This window comes from Saimiri boliviensis, chromosome 1, assembly GCF_048565385.1.
Source record: "Saimiri boliviensis isolate mSaiBol1 chromosome 1, mSaiBol1.pri, whole genome shotgun sequence".
Taxonomy (NCBI): Eukaryota; Metazoa; Chordata; class Mammalia; order Primates; family Cebidae; genus Saimiri; species Saimiri boliviensis.
The window spans coordinates 191,180,546-191,192,774 of record NC_133449.1 but is presented as its reverse complement, the minus strand read 5'-3'; the positions used below and the strand labels follow the sequence as shown (position 1 = coordinate 191,192,774).

The 12,229-nt window shown below is 35.8% G+C and overlaps 1 protein-coding gene and 1 pseudogene across 2 annotated transcripts in view; both read right to left on the bottom strand.

Moving 5' to 3' along the window:
- Positions 1-3,198, bottom strand: part of LOC120363563 (olfactory receptor 5B21-like) — a 35,424-nt pseudogene extending 32,226 nt beyond the window's left edge.
- DTWD2 (DTW domain containing 2) overlaps positions 1-12,229 on the bottom strand; it is a 231,033-nt gene that overhangs the window by 103,231 nt on the left and 115,573 nt on the right. The gene's annotated exons all lie outside the window — the stretch shown is intronic.

Genomic DNA, 12,229 nt, shown 5'->3' with positions numbered 1-12,229 from the left:
ATTCCTTCACAACCAGTAGCCTTCAATCTAGGCTGATTCTAGCTTCAATAAGGATAATCACTTTAAAATAAGATATAAAAACAATGTAAAACATGTTAAATGACATTACGACTCGCTTATACTTTATGCAAATACAGCATAAAGGAATAAAGCACTTGCTGACTCAAGAACCACTGCTTTGGACTCATGAGTATAAATATGTACTTCTAACTTTACTTACCCTTCAGTTTGTTTCTAAATATACTATATGCCAAAAATACTATCCATGTAAAAAAATAAAAAACAAAAATATCAGAGAAACAGAATCATACATGTAAGTAAATACATACATATTTAGAGAGTAAGAGAAAATAAAGCTTAAAATTTGAACCTTTACATTTTGGCATGGCCATGTTTTCTCAAACTTCCTTTGAATTTTTAAAAACTGTCTAAATACATACAAATGAAAAATTTAAGAAACACAAGAGTAGCTGAAGAGCCATTATATCACAAGTTATGCTCCTTACTTTGCCTCACTTTAGCCTCATTTTTTAAAGCTAGAAAACTGATGAGAGCAAAAATATCCTCATTTTATCTCACTGATTCACAATAAACATTTCAAAAATGGAAATAATAAATTTTTCATTTTTTCATAAAGTATAGAATATAACCTATCTCCTTAGGATTCAATAAATCTAAAAAATAAGAACCACTTCTCAGCTGATTTACAACACATACTTAAGGAAGGACCTTCCCTCTCTTATAGACCTTAATATCATCAAAGCTTGCTCCAGAGTAGCTGATACCCAGTAAAAGTTTATAAAATGCACTGAAGGTCTAAAAGAGGTATGTATGTATGTGTGTCTGTGTGTGTCAGTGATTTTTGGGAAGGAGAGTAACTGATGAGCCTTAGAAGCAAAATACCTTAACATATTCCATTTTAGAACAAGCAGGCATGAAAGTTATGAATCTAAAAACTGCTATATTATAACCTGCCTTTAAAAAATCTCTCCCACTTAAAATTCATTAGTTGTTTAACACCAGAGAAGTCACTTAAAATTCTCAAATTAGTTTCCTCACATGAATATTTGTGAAAGTACCAGAGACCTTACAGTTTAAAAATTGTATGATACTTTTTTAAAAAAATCATCAAAAGCATCCAAACCAAACAGTTTCTACAGACAGTATACTAGTGATTACAGAATCATACACATATTATTTCCCATGAGGAAGCGATGTGTCAATTACATTTATAATAATACTGATGCAAAAATTCTGGAGTCTTCATAAACAAATTGAATCCAGTGCTATGACAAAAACGCAGTTCAAAAGACGAGCAAAACATAAATGAACATTAATACTCGAAAAGGAACACAGAAGACTTGAAATAAACTGAAAAGAAAAATTTGTAAGGAGAGGAAGAATTTGATGTTATAAAAATATAATTTCTTCTTCAATTAAACTATAAATTCAATATGACTTCAAAGAAACATACAAATGCATTATATAATTATTATTATAATTAGAGTTGAAAAAATATTTTTAGGCTAAAGAAACAGGAAAATTCTGAAAAAATATAGTAATTACTAATCTAAATACCTACTAATCTACAAAAATACATCAAAAACTTCCAGTTAAAGAAAACTAAATTTATGTTGGCCTGAAATGGACAATCATATTACAAAATAGAATAATGGAATGAGGTAATGATTTATAAACTTTATAGGCAGACTATGTAATATGTTATTCAAAACCGAACAGTATACATAATCTAGTTTACCTCAAAGTAAGTAATCAAAAAGAAAAAATTCATTCTACGGATCCAAGATAGAATTACTTACTCCAAAAGACTTTAAAGAATTCTGCAGGAGAAAAAAAAATCCTTATAACTATACTCCCACTAAACATCTGTTTTCAAGTAATAATTTATATTATCTATCCTCCACCTTCTCAGCAAGACAATTTTTCAAGAAAGCAGAATGATTAAAACCTCTCTTGAGCCAGACTGTCTAACAGCATGTCCTTGAGCAAGTTATCTAACCTCTCTGGTCTTCCATTTTCTTAACTAAGTATTATGGAAGCATCTTTGAGAAATAAACATGATTACATCAGGTTGTCAGATTGACCCCAAGAATGTATTTCCTCCCCGCTAATATGTCTTAAATTGATAACAAGAAAAATATACATGAACATGCAGTCATCTATAACAACACTTAAAAACCATAAACTACACTGATGAAAGAAATTAAAGAAGATAACAATAAATGAAAAAATATCCCATTTTCATGGCTTAAAAGACTTAATATTGTTAAAATGTCAGTATTACCAAAATAAGTCTACAAACCAATGCAATTCCTATCAAAATCCCAAGTCTTTTTTGCAGAAGTAAAAACAAACAAAAAAATCTAAAATTCATATGGAATCTCAATAAACTACAAATAGTCAAAACAATCTTGAAAAAGAACTAAGTTGGAGATCCCTTACTTCCTGATTTCAAAACTTACTCTTAAGCTATAGTAATCAAATCGTGTGGCACTAGAATAAAGACTGATTAAAACCAAAGAAACAGAATAAAGAGCCCAAAAATAAACTCTGGCATGATTTTCAATACATGTTACAAGACCATTCAATGAGAAAAGAACAGCATTTTCAACAAGTGGTGTCAAAAATATGAGATACCCACATTCAGAAGAATGTACAGGCCACAAAAAAATAGATAAATTAGACAAACTCAAATTTTAAAACTGCATTAAGGAACACAATCAAGAAAGTAAAAAGGCAACTCACAGAATGGGAGAAAGTATCTGCAAATCGTACATCTAATAAGAGGTTAGGCTTTGTATGTTCTGTATCCAGAACATACAAAAATTCCTACAACTCAACAACGAACATGTTGGGAGGCTAAGGCAGAAGGATTCCTTGAATCCAGGAGTTCGAGACCAGCCTGGGGCAAGACAGTGAGACTCTGACTCTACCAAAAAAAGTAAAAATTAGCCAAGTGCACTGGTGTGTACCTGTAGCCCCAGCTACTCAGGAGGCTGAGGTAGAAGGATCACTTGAGCCTGGAAAGTCGAGGCTGCAGTGAACCATTATTGCCACTGCAATCATTTCTGAGCCACAACAGCTCCAGAGGAGCAGGTGAGTTGAACTAGCAAGGAGCAACCTGCTCTCACCATGGGCCTCTGGATCCCTGGCAGGAAGGGACCCCTTGATGACCATGGACACTTGAGGTAGCAGGAAAAGCTGCTTCAAGAAGTGGTGGGGCAGCAAGCTGATGTGGAACCCAGAGAGTTTGGTGCAAAAGTGCCTACAGTGGAGCACAGCCAAGGACAGCTATCCCACTAGGCTCAACTTGCTCCCATAAGAGACTTTAGCCCTAGAAGAACTGTCACACCTGAACTCTGAAGAGCAGTCTTGCACATCAGATGTGGTTGGTCTGAACTGAGCACCCTTTATTGGCTGGCCTCTCCCAGGGCCCCAGTCTAGTCACATCTGCTTAAAGAGCAGTCTTGGGTGCCCTGGGAGCCCACACCATAGCTTCTGTACAGAAGACCATGCCTGACAGTAGAGAGCTTCAGCAAGGCAGCCCCTACAGCCATACAACAGCCTTCATGACGTTTCCTCATACTGCAGCATCCCCACAAGCCCACAGCCCCTCCCTACCTCACTTTGCTTGTACACGCCTGCACAGTGAGTTATGCTTTATTAACACCACGAGCATGTGAGAATGCAGGATGCCACAACCCCTGTCAACCACCACTGAAGACTGTAACTAACCTGATAAAGCTTAAAAACACACCATAAGAATTTCAGAATGCATTCAAAAGTATTAACAGCAGAATAGACCAAGTGAAGGAAAGAATCTCAGAACCTGAAGACTGGCTTTCTAAAATAAAACAGGCAGAGAAGAATAGAAAAAAAGAAAGAAAAGGAATAAACAAAACCTCCAAAAAAGATGGCATTACATAGAGACCAAATTTACAATGGATTAGTGTACTTGAAAGAAATAAGGAGAATGGAAGCAATCTGGAAAACATATTTCAGGATACCATCCAGGAAAACTTCCCCAACTTGGACAGGGAGGCCAACATTCAAATTCCAAAAATGCGGAGAACCCCAGTAAGATACTCCATAAGAAAATCAACCACAAGACACATAATCATCAGATTCTCCAAGGTCAAAATAAAAGAAAAAAATGTTAAAGGCAGTCAGAGAAAAAGGCCAGGTCACCTACAAAGAGAAACCCATGAGACAACAAACCTCTCAGCAGAAACTGTACAAGCCAGAAGAGATTGGAGGCCAATATTCAATATTTCTTAAAGATAAGAATAACATCTCTCAGCTTCAAAAAAAAGAAAAGAAAAGAAAGAAAAGAAATTCCAACCCAGAATTACATAACTGCCAAACTAAGATTCATAAGAAAGATAAAACAAGAGCCTTTCAAACAAGCAAATGCTGAGGAAAACTGTTAATACCAGACCTGTCTTTCAAGAGTGTTCCTGAACAAAGTGTTAAAAATGGATAGTAAAGACCACTAAATATGGATAGGAAATATGGATAGGAAAGACACTGAAGTATGCAGAGCAGTGACACTGTGAAGCAACCACATAACCATATAAAGAAGTCTGCAAAATAACCAGCTAGTATCATGGCAGGAACAAATCCACACATATCAATACTAACCTTAAATGTAAATGGGCTAAAAGCCCCAATAAAAAGACACAGAATGGCAACCTGAATAAAGAACCAAAACCCACTGATATGTTGTCTTTAAGAGACCATCTCGCATGCAGTGACGTACATAGGCTCACAATAAAGAGATGGAGAAAAATCTACCAAGCAAATAAAAAATAGAAAAATCAGGGATTGTGATCCTAGTTTCTGGGGCGGGGCGGGAGGCGGCGGAGGCAGGAAACAGACTCTAAACCAACAAAGATCATAAAAGACAAAAAAGTGCATTACATAATGGTAAAGGATTCAATTTAACAAGAGCGAACTATCCTAAATATATATGCATCTAACACAGGAGCATCCACATTCATAGAGCAAGTTCTTAGAGATGTTCAAGGAGACTTAGACTTCCACACAGTAAGTGGGAGACTTTAACACTCCACTGACAATCTTACTCAGATCAAGACAGAAAATTAACAAAGATATTCAGACTGGATCAAATGGACCAAATAGATACCTACAGAACTCTCTGCGAAAAAACAATAAAATGTACATTCTTTTCATCGCCATATAACACATACTCTAAAATTGATCACATAATCAGAAATAAAACACTCTTCAGCAAATGCCAAAGAATTAAAATCACAAGTAGTCTCTTGGACCACAACACAATCAAAATTAAAATCAAGACAAAGAAAATTCACTCAAAACCATACAATTACATGGAAATTAAATAACCTGCTCCTGAATGATTTTGGGGTAAATAATAAAATCAAGGCAGAATTCAAGAAATTCTTTGAAACTAATCAGAACAAAGCTACAACATACCAGAACTAAAGCACTGTTAAGACAAAAATATATAGCACTAAATGCCCACATCAAAAAGTTAGAAAGATTTCAAGTTAACAACCTAACATCACAACTAAAAGAACTAAAGAACCAGGAGGAAACAAATCCCAAAGTCAGCAGAAGACAAGAAATAACCAAAATCAGAGGTGGAGGGGACTAAGACATGACAAACCATTCAAAATATCAAAGAATCCAGGAGTTGATTTTTTTAAAAAAATTTTTAAAAACAGACCACTAGCTAGACTAATAAATAAGAAAAGAGATAAGATTCAAATAAATACAATCAGAAATGACAAGAGGGATATTACCACTGACCCCACAGAAATACAAACAACCATCAGGGTGTTATGAACACCTCCATGTGCATAAACTAAAAAATCTAAAGGAAATGGATAAATTCCTGGACACATACACCCTCCCAAGACTGAAACAGGAGGAAACCCTAAATAGAACAAAAATCAGCTCTGAAATGGAGGCAGTGATAGTCTACCAACCAAAAAAAGCCAAGGACCAGATGGATTCACAGCTGAATTCTACCAGATGTACAAGAAGAACTGGTTTCATTCCTACGCAAACTATTCCAAAATATTGAGGAGGACTGGTATCCAAAATATTGAGAAATGGTATCATTCCTACTCAAACTCATTCTACAAGTCCAGCATCATCCTAATACCAAAACCTGGCAGAGATACAACAAAAAAAAGGAAAACTACAGGCAACTATTCTTGATGACCATCAATGCAAAAATGTCCAACAAAATAATGGAAAACCAAATTCAACACCACATCAAAAAGCTTATCCACCACAATCAGGTAGGCTTTATCCCTAGAAGGCAAGGTTAGTTCAACATATGCAAATCAATAAACGTGATTCATCACAAAAACAAAACTAAAGACAAAAACCACTCATTATCTCAATAGATGCAGAAAAGGCTTTCAATAAATTAAATATCCATTCATGTAAAAATTTCCTTTTTTCTGTTTTGTTTTTTCTCCTGTTCATGTTAAAAACTCTCAAGAAATCAGGCACTGTAAGAAACATACCTCAAAAGAAGAAGAACCATATATGACAAACCAACAGCCAACATCATACTGAATGGGTAAAAGATGGAAGTATATCCCTTGAAAACCAGCATAAGACAAGGATGCCCTCTTTCACCACTCCTATTCAACATATTTGAAGTCATGGCCAGGGAAATCAAGCAAGAGAAAGAAATAAAGGCATCCAAAAACGAAGAGAGAAAGTCAAACTATCCATGTTTGCAGACAGTATATCCTAGATATAGAAAACCCCATAGTCTCATCTCAAAAGCTTCCTAAGCTGATAAACAACTTAAGCAAAGTTTTGGAATACAAAATAAATACGCTAAAATCACTAGCATTCCTACACACCAACAACATTTAAGCTGACAGTAAAATCAGAAATCTACTCCCATTCACAATTGCTACAAAAAGAATAAAATACTTAGGAATACAGCTAACTAGGGAAGTGAAATATCTCTTCAAGGAAAACTACAAAATACTGCTCAAAAAATTCAGAGATATCACGACAAATGGAAAAACATTAAAATGGACATATTACCCAAAGTAATTGATAGATTCAATGCTGTTCCTATTAAAATCTCATTGAGATTCTTCACAGAACTTGGAAAAATTATCTTAAAATTCATACAGAACCAAAAAAGAGCCCAAATAGCCAAGGCAATCTTAAGCAAAAAGAACAAAGCTGGAAGTATCACACTACCAGACTCTGAACTATACTACAGGGCTACAGTAATCAAAACAGCATGGTACTGGTACAAAAACAGACACATAAACTAATGGAACAGAATAAAGAACCCAGAAGTAAGCCTGCACACCTACAACTATCTGATCTTTGACAAACCTGACAAAAAGAAGCAATGGGGAAAGCAGTCCCTATTCAATAAATGGTGCTGGAATAACTGGCTAGTCATATGCAGAAGATTGATATTGGACCACTTCATTATACCATATAAAAATTAACTCAAGATGAATTAAAAACTTAAATGTAAAACCCAAAACTTTAAAAACCCTTAAAGACCACCTAGGTAATACCAACCAGGACATAGGCACGGGCAAAGATTTCATGACAAAAATCTTTGTTGACAACATCAAAAGCAATTGCAACCAAAGCAAAAATTGACAAATGGGATCTAATTAAATTGAAGAGTTTCTGCAAAGTAAAAGAAACTATCATCAGAGCAAACAGACAACCTACAGAATGTGAGAAAATTTTTGCAAACTATGCATGCGAAAAAGGTCAGCTATCTATCACAGGCATCCCCAAACTTTTTACACAGGGGGCCAGTTCACTGTCCCTCAGACCGTTGAAGGGCCGCCACATACTGTGCTCCTCTCACTGACCACCAATGAAAGAGGTGCCCCTTCCTGAAGTGCGGCAGGGGACCGGATAAATGGCGTCAGGGGGCTGCATGCGGCCCGCAGGCTGTAGTTTGGGGACGCCTGATCTATCATCTACAAAGAACTTACACAAATTCACAAGAAAAAAAAAAATCATATGAAAAAGTGGGCAAAGGATATAAACAGACACTTATCAAAAGAAGATATATATGCGGCCAACAATCACATGAGAAAAAGCTCAGTATCACTGACCATTACAGAAATGCAAATCAAAACCACAATGAGATATCATCTCACACCAATCAAAATGGCTATTACTAAAACATCAAAAAATAACAGATGCTGAAAAGGTTATAGAGGAAAAGGAACACTTATACTCTGTTAGTGGGACTGTAAATCAGCTCAACCATTGTGAAAGGCAGTTTGGAAATTTCTTGAAGACTTAAAGACAGAAGTATCATTTGACCCAACAGTCCCATTACTGGCTATATACCCAAAGGAATATAAATCGTTCTATTATAAAGATACATGCAGGCATATCTTCACTGCAGCACTATTCACAATAGCAAAGTCATGGAATCAATCTAAATGTCTATAAGTGACAGACTGGATAAGGAAAATGTGGTACATATACAACAAAGAATATTATAAGAATACTACGCAGCCATAAAAAAGAATAAGATCGGCTGGGTGTGGTGGCTCATGCCTGTAATCTCAGTACTTTGGGAGGTTAAGGCAGGCAGATCACATAGTCAGAAGTTTGAGACCAGCCTGGCCAGCATGGTAAAACCTCATTTCTACTAAAAATACAAAAATTACCCAGGCGTGGTGGTAGACGCCTGTAGTCTCAACTACTTGGGAGGCTGAGGCAGGAGAATTACTTGAACCCGGGAGGCAGAGGTTGCAGTGAGCCAAGATCATGCCACTGCACTCCAGCCTGAACAACAGAGCAAGACTTCATCTCAAAAAAAACCAAAAAACAAACAAAAACCCAACAAGATCATGTCCTTTGCAGGGACATGCATGGACCTGGAGGCCATTATCCTTAGTAAACTAACACAGGATCAGAAAACCAAATACCACATGTTCTTACTTATAAGTGGAGCTAAGTGATGAAAACACATAAATACATAGAAAGAAACAACACATACTAGGGCCTATAGAAGGGTGGAGGGTGGGAGGAGGGAGAGGGTAAGGAAAAATAACTAATGGATTCTAGCCTTAATACCTGCGTGATGAAATAATCTGTAAAATAAACTCCCATGAAACACATTTACCTATGTAACAAACATGTACCCCTGAACTTAAAAGTAAAAAAAAAAAAAAAAAATTCTTAATCTCACTATCTGCAAAGAGTAATAGAGTGAATACAATACAAAAGGGGCGTATGCCTCTGTATCTTATGCACTGACATAGAAAAATATTCACAAATGAATTTTAGCAGTTAAAAGAAAGAGTTTTAAAGCTGAACTAGTGCTCAATTCACATCCAAACTGCAGTATTTTGGTAACTTTAAATAAGCTATTTTACATTTTTCTGTTGTGAACAACAATCTTATCTCTGCCTAATTCTTAGACACACATTTTCCCCCACATTTTACCATCTCTAAAATTAGGATATCTTATAATAGACAGAATTTTAGATTCCCAAACATCAAATACAACTTGTTTTAAAAATTAATGAGCTCAAAAACACTTAGCATAATCAGATGTGTAACAGTTGGGATTCCCTTTGGAACTTTAAAAACTCCCTTTAAAGCATGCCACCTGATTTTCAAATGAAACTTTTTTTAAAAATTAGATTCTGGGTACAACTAAACCATTATTTTATTTACTTATTTCCTTTTAGAAAACACATCTCAGTTTTTTTCCACTCACATATTATCTCAATTCTCATATATTTGTTGAGCTTTAGCATCTTTACAAACACATAGTACTGGGAAATATATACTAAAATGCATTCAAATGGCAATACTCTTCATGTATAGTGTACTCATTATTCCGAAAACAAAATGCTGACTATCGGACTAATTATTTCTCTTTTACATATAAAAATAACGTTATCTTTCTCATACATTTCATTCTCTTTCCTAGCAGGCTAGTCTAACACAATTAAAAACTGAAATAAGCATCAAAAGTCATGGCTAAACTTATACATGAACCAAGACCTTAAACTCTTTACTTTGAAGAAGTATTCTGTTTGGAGGTTTTTTTTTTTTTTTAAGAATTAAAACAATTATGTTTTTCAATACTTTCATACAGCTTTTTGGAACTTGCTGAAAACCATTTCAATCACCTTAAAGCTCTAATTCTACCAGTAAAACATGTTGCATACAAATGATTTGACCATCTTAACTGACTGGTACCTTCAACCAACAGAATTAAACTCATAGTTTTAGTTTTAATATTATATTTCATAGTTTGAATGCATTCTAATATACATCTATTTTGGAGAAAAACACTTTATTTCTGCAACAAGAGAGTTAACATGCTAGCTACCTTGTGTTTCTCATACTATGTTTAAATTCATACAAGAAAAGCAAATACAGTACTAAAGGAATAGGTACCATTTTTAAAGTATATATTAAGTCACATGAATTTCACAAGAATATGATTCAACTGCTATCTTTGCTTTCTCTTTTATCATAGATTAATATGACATGATATACCAGAATCTAAGATATAATTTTTTTACATCTTCATTGATAATTTCAAAGAATATAATTTAAGTATTTGAAAAGTTCATATGCCTAAGAAATAACATGGTTTATAAGAATATTAATAATTTGAAAGTATTACTTCTTTCTAATAGCTATCAGCATTATTTGAAACTGGTATATGTCATATAAAGTACTCAATCAATAAAACAGCATAGGATTTTTTTTTTTTGAGTCGGAGTTTCGCTCTTGTTACCCAGGCTGGAGAGCAATGCCTCGATCTCAGCTCACCGCAACCTCTGCCTCCTGGGTTCAGGCAATTCTCCTGCGTCAGCCACCTGAGTAGCTGGGATTACAGGCACGCGCCACCATGCTCAGCTAATTTTTTGTATTTTTAGTAGAGATGGGGTTTCACCATGTTGACCAAGATGGTCTCCATCTCTTGACCTTGTGATCCACCCGCCTCAGCCTCCCAAAGAGCTGGGATTACAGGCATGAGCCACCTTGCCCGGCCAACAGCATAGGATTTATATAAAGTTAATACAAGAAAATAAGGAAAAAAATAAACTGGAAAAACAAATGGCTAAGGCAGAATAATGTAACACCAAGCAGTAAATTATAATCATACGTGAAATTCAAGGCAGCTATAAAAATGAATAAAGAAGCTCTCCATATACAGATACAGAACAAAAATACATTATAAAATGAAAAAAGCAAAACAATAGGTACTTAACATATAGCTAACAAGAGGAGTATGCATGTTTATTAGTTGTATATAAATAAAAAATATACAAGAGTCTTGATATATACACTGTCTCTCAGAAGAACTGGGTAGGTGAAGCACAGCGGTCAGAGAAACACTCTTCACTGTATACTCTCTCTTATCTTCTGATTTTTCAGCCATGTGAATATATTACCTCCATAAAAGTTTTAAATCTCAGAAAACTGAATGACAGTTGTTTCAGCAATTATTTCATTATTGTGATGCAAAAAAGTGATTAAGTCATTGCTTTCTAAGACTACAATGCATCTCTTAAGAAATATAATTTTGGGGATCCAAGATGGCTGAATAGGAACAGCTCTGGAGTACAGTTCCCAGTGAGAACAACACAGAGAGTGAGTGATCACCACATTGCCAAACAAGTTTTTACTGCCTACAGACCAGGAGATTCCCAGGCCAAAAAGCACCAGGGGTTTCCAGCAGGGCTGTTTCAGCTGGCTCTGTGGGTTTCTGCACAAAAACAAACAAATCTTGGTGGCCGTTTCAACTAGTGCCTGGAATGCCTGGGAGACAGAGCTGCCCATTCAACTGAAAAAGAGGGGGTTAAAACAGGGAGCCGGGTGATCTGGTTCAGCGGGTACCGTCCCCACAAAGACAAGCAATGTGAAATGCTCTGGATTAAGAGTTTTGCAGCAAGCACAGCTGGACCCAGGATGACCCAGCTCGGTGGGGAAAAGGGCGTCCGCCATTAATGAGGGAGCCTGCCACTACCGAGGAAGTCCGCCATTACTAAGGAAGTTCACCATTAACGAGACAGTCCACCATTAACAAGGAAGTCTGCCATTACCAAGGAAGTCCACCAATATTGAGACAGACCACCATTACAGAGGCAGTTCTAACTGTACCTCTGTAAACAAATCCACAAGGAGGTTTACAGAGCAGCTGGGCAGAGCCTGTGGCAGCTAAGCAACA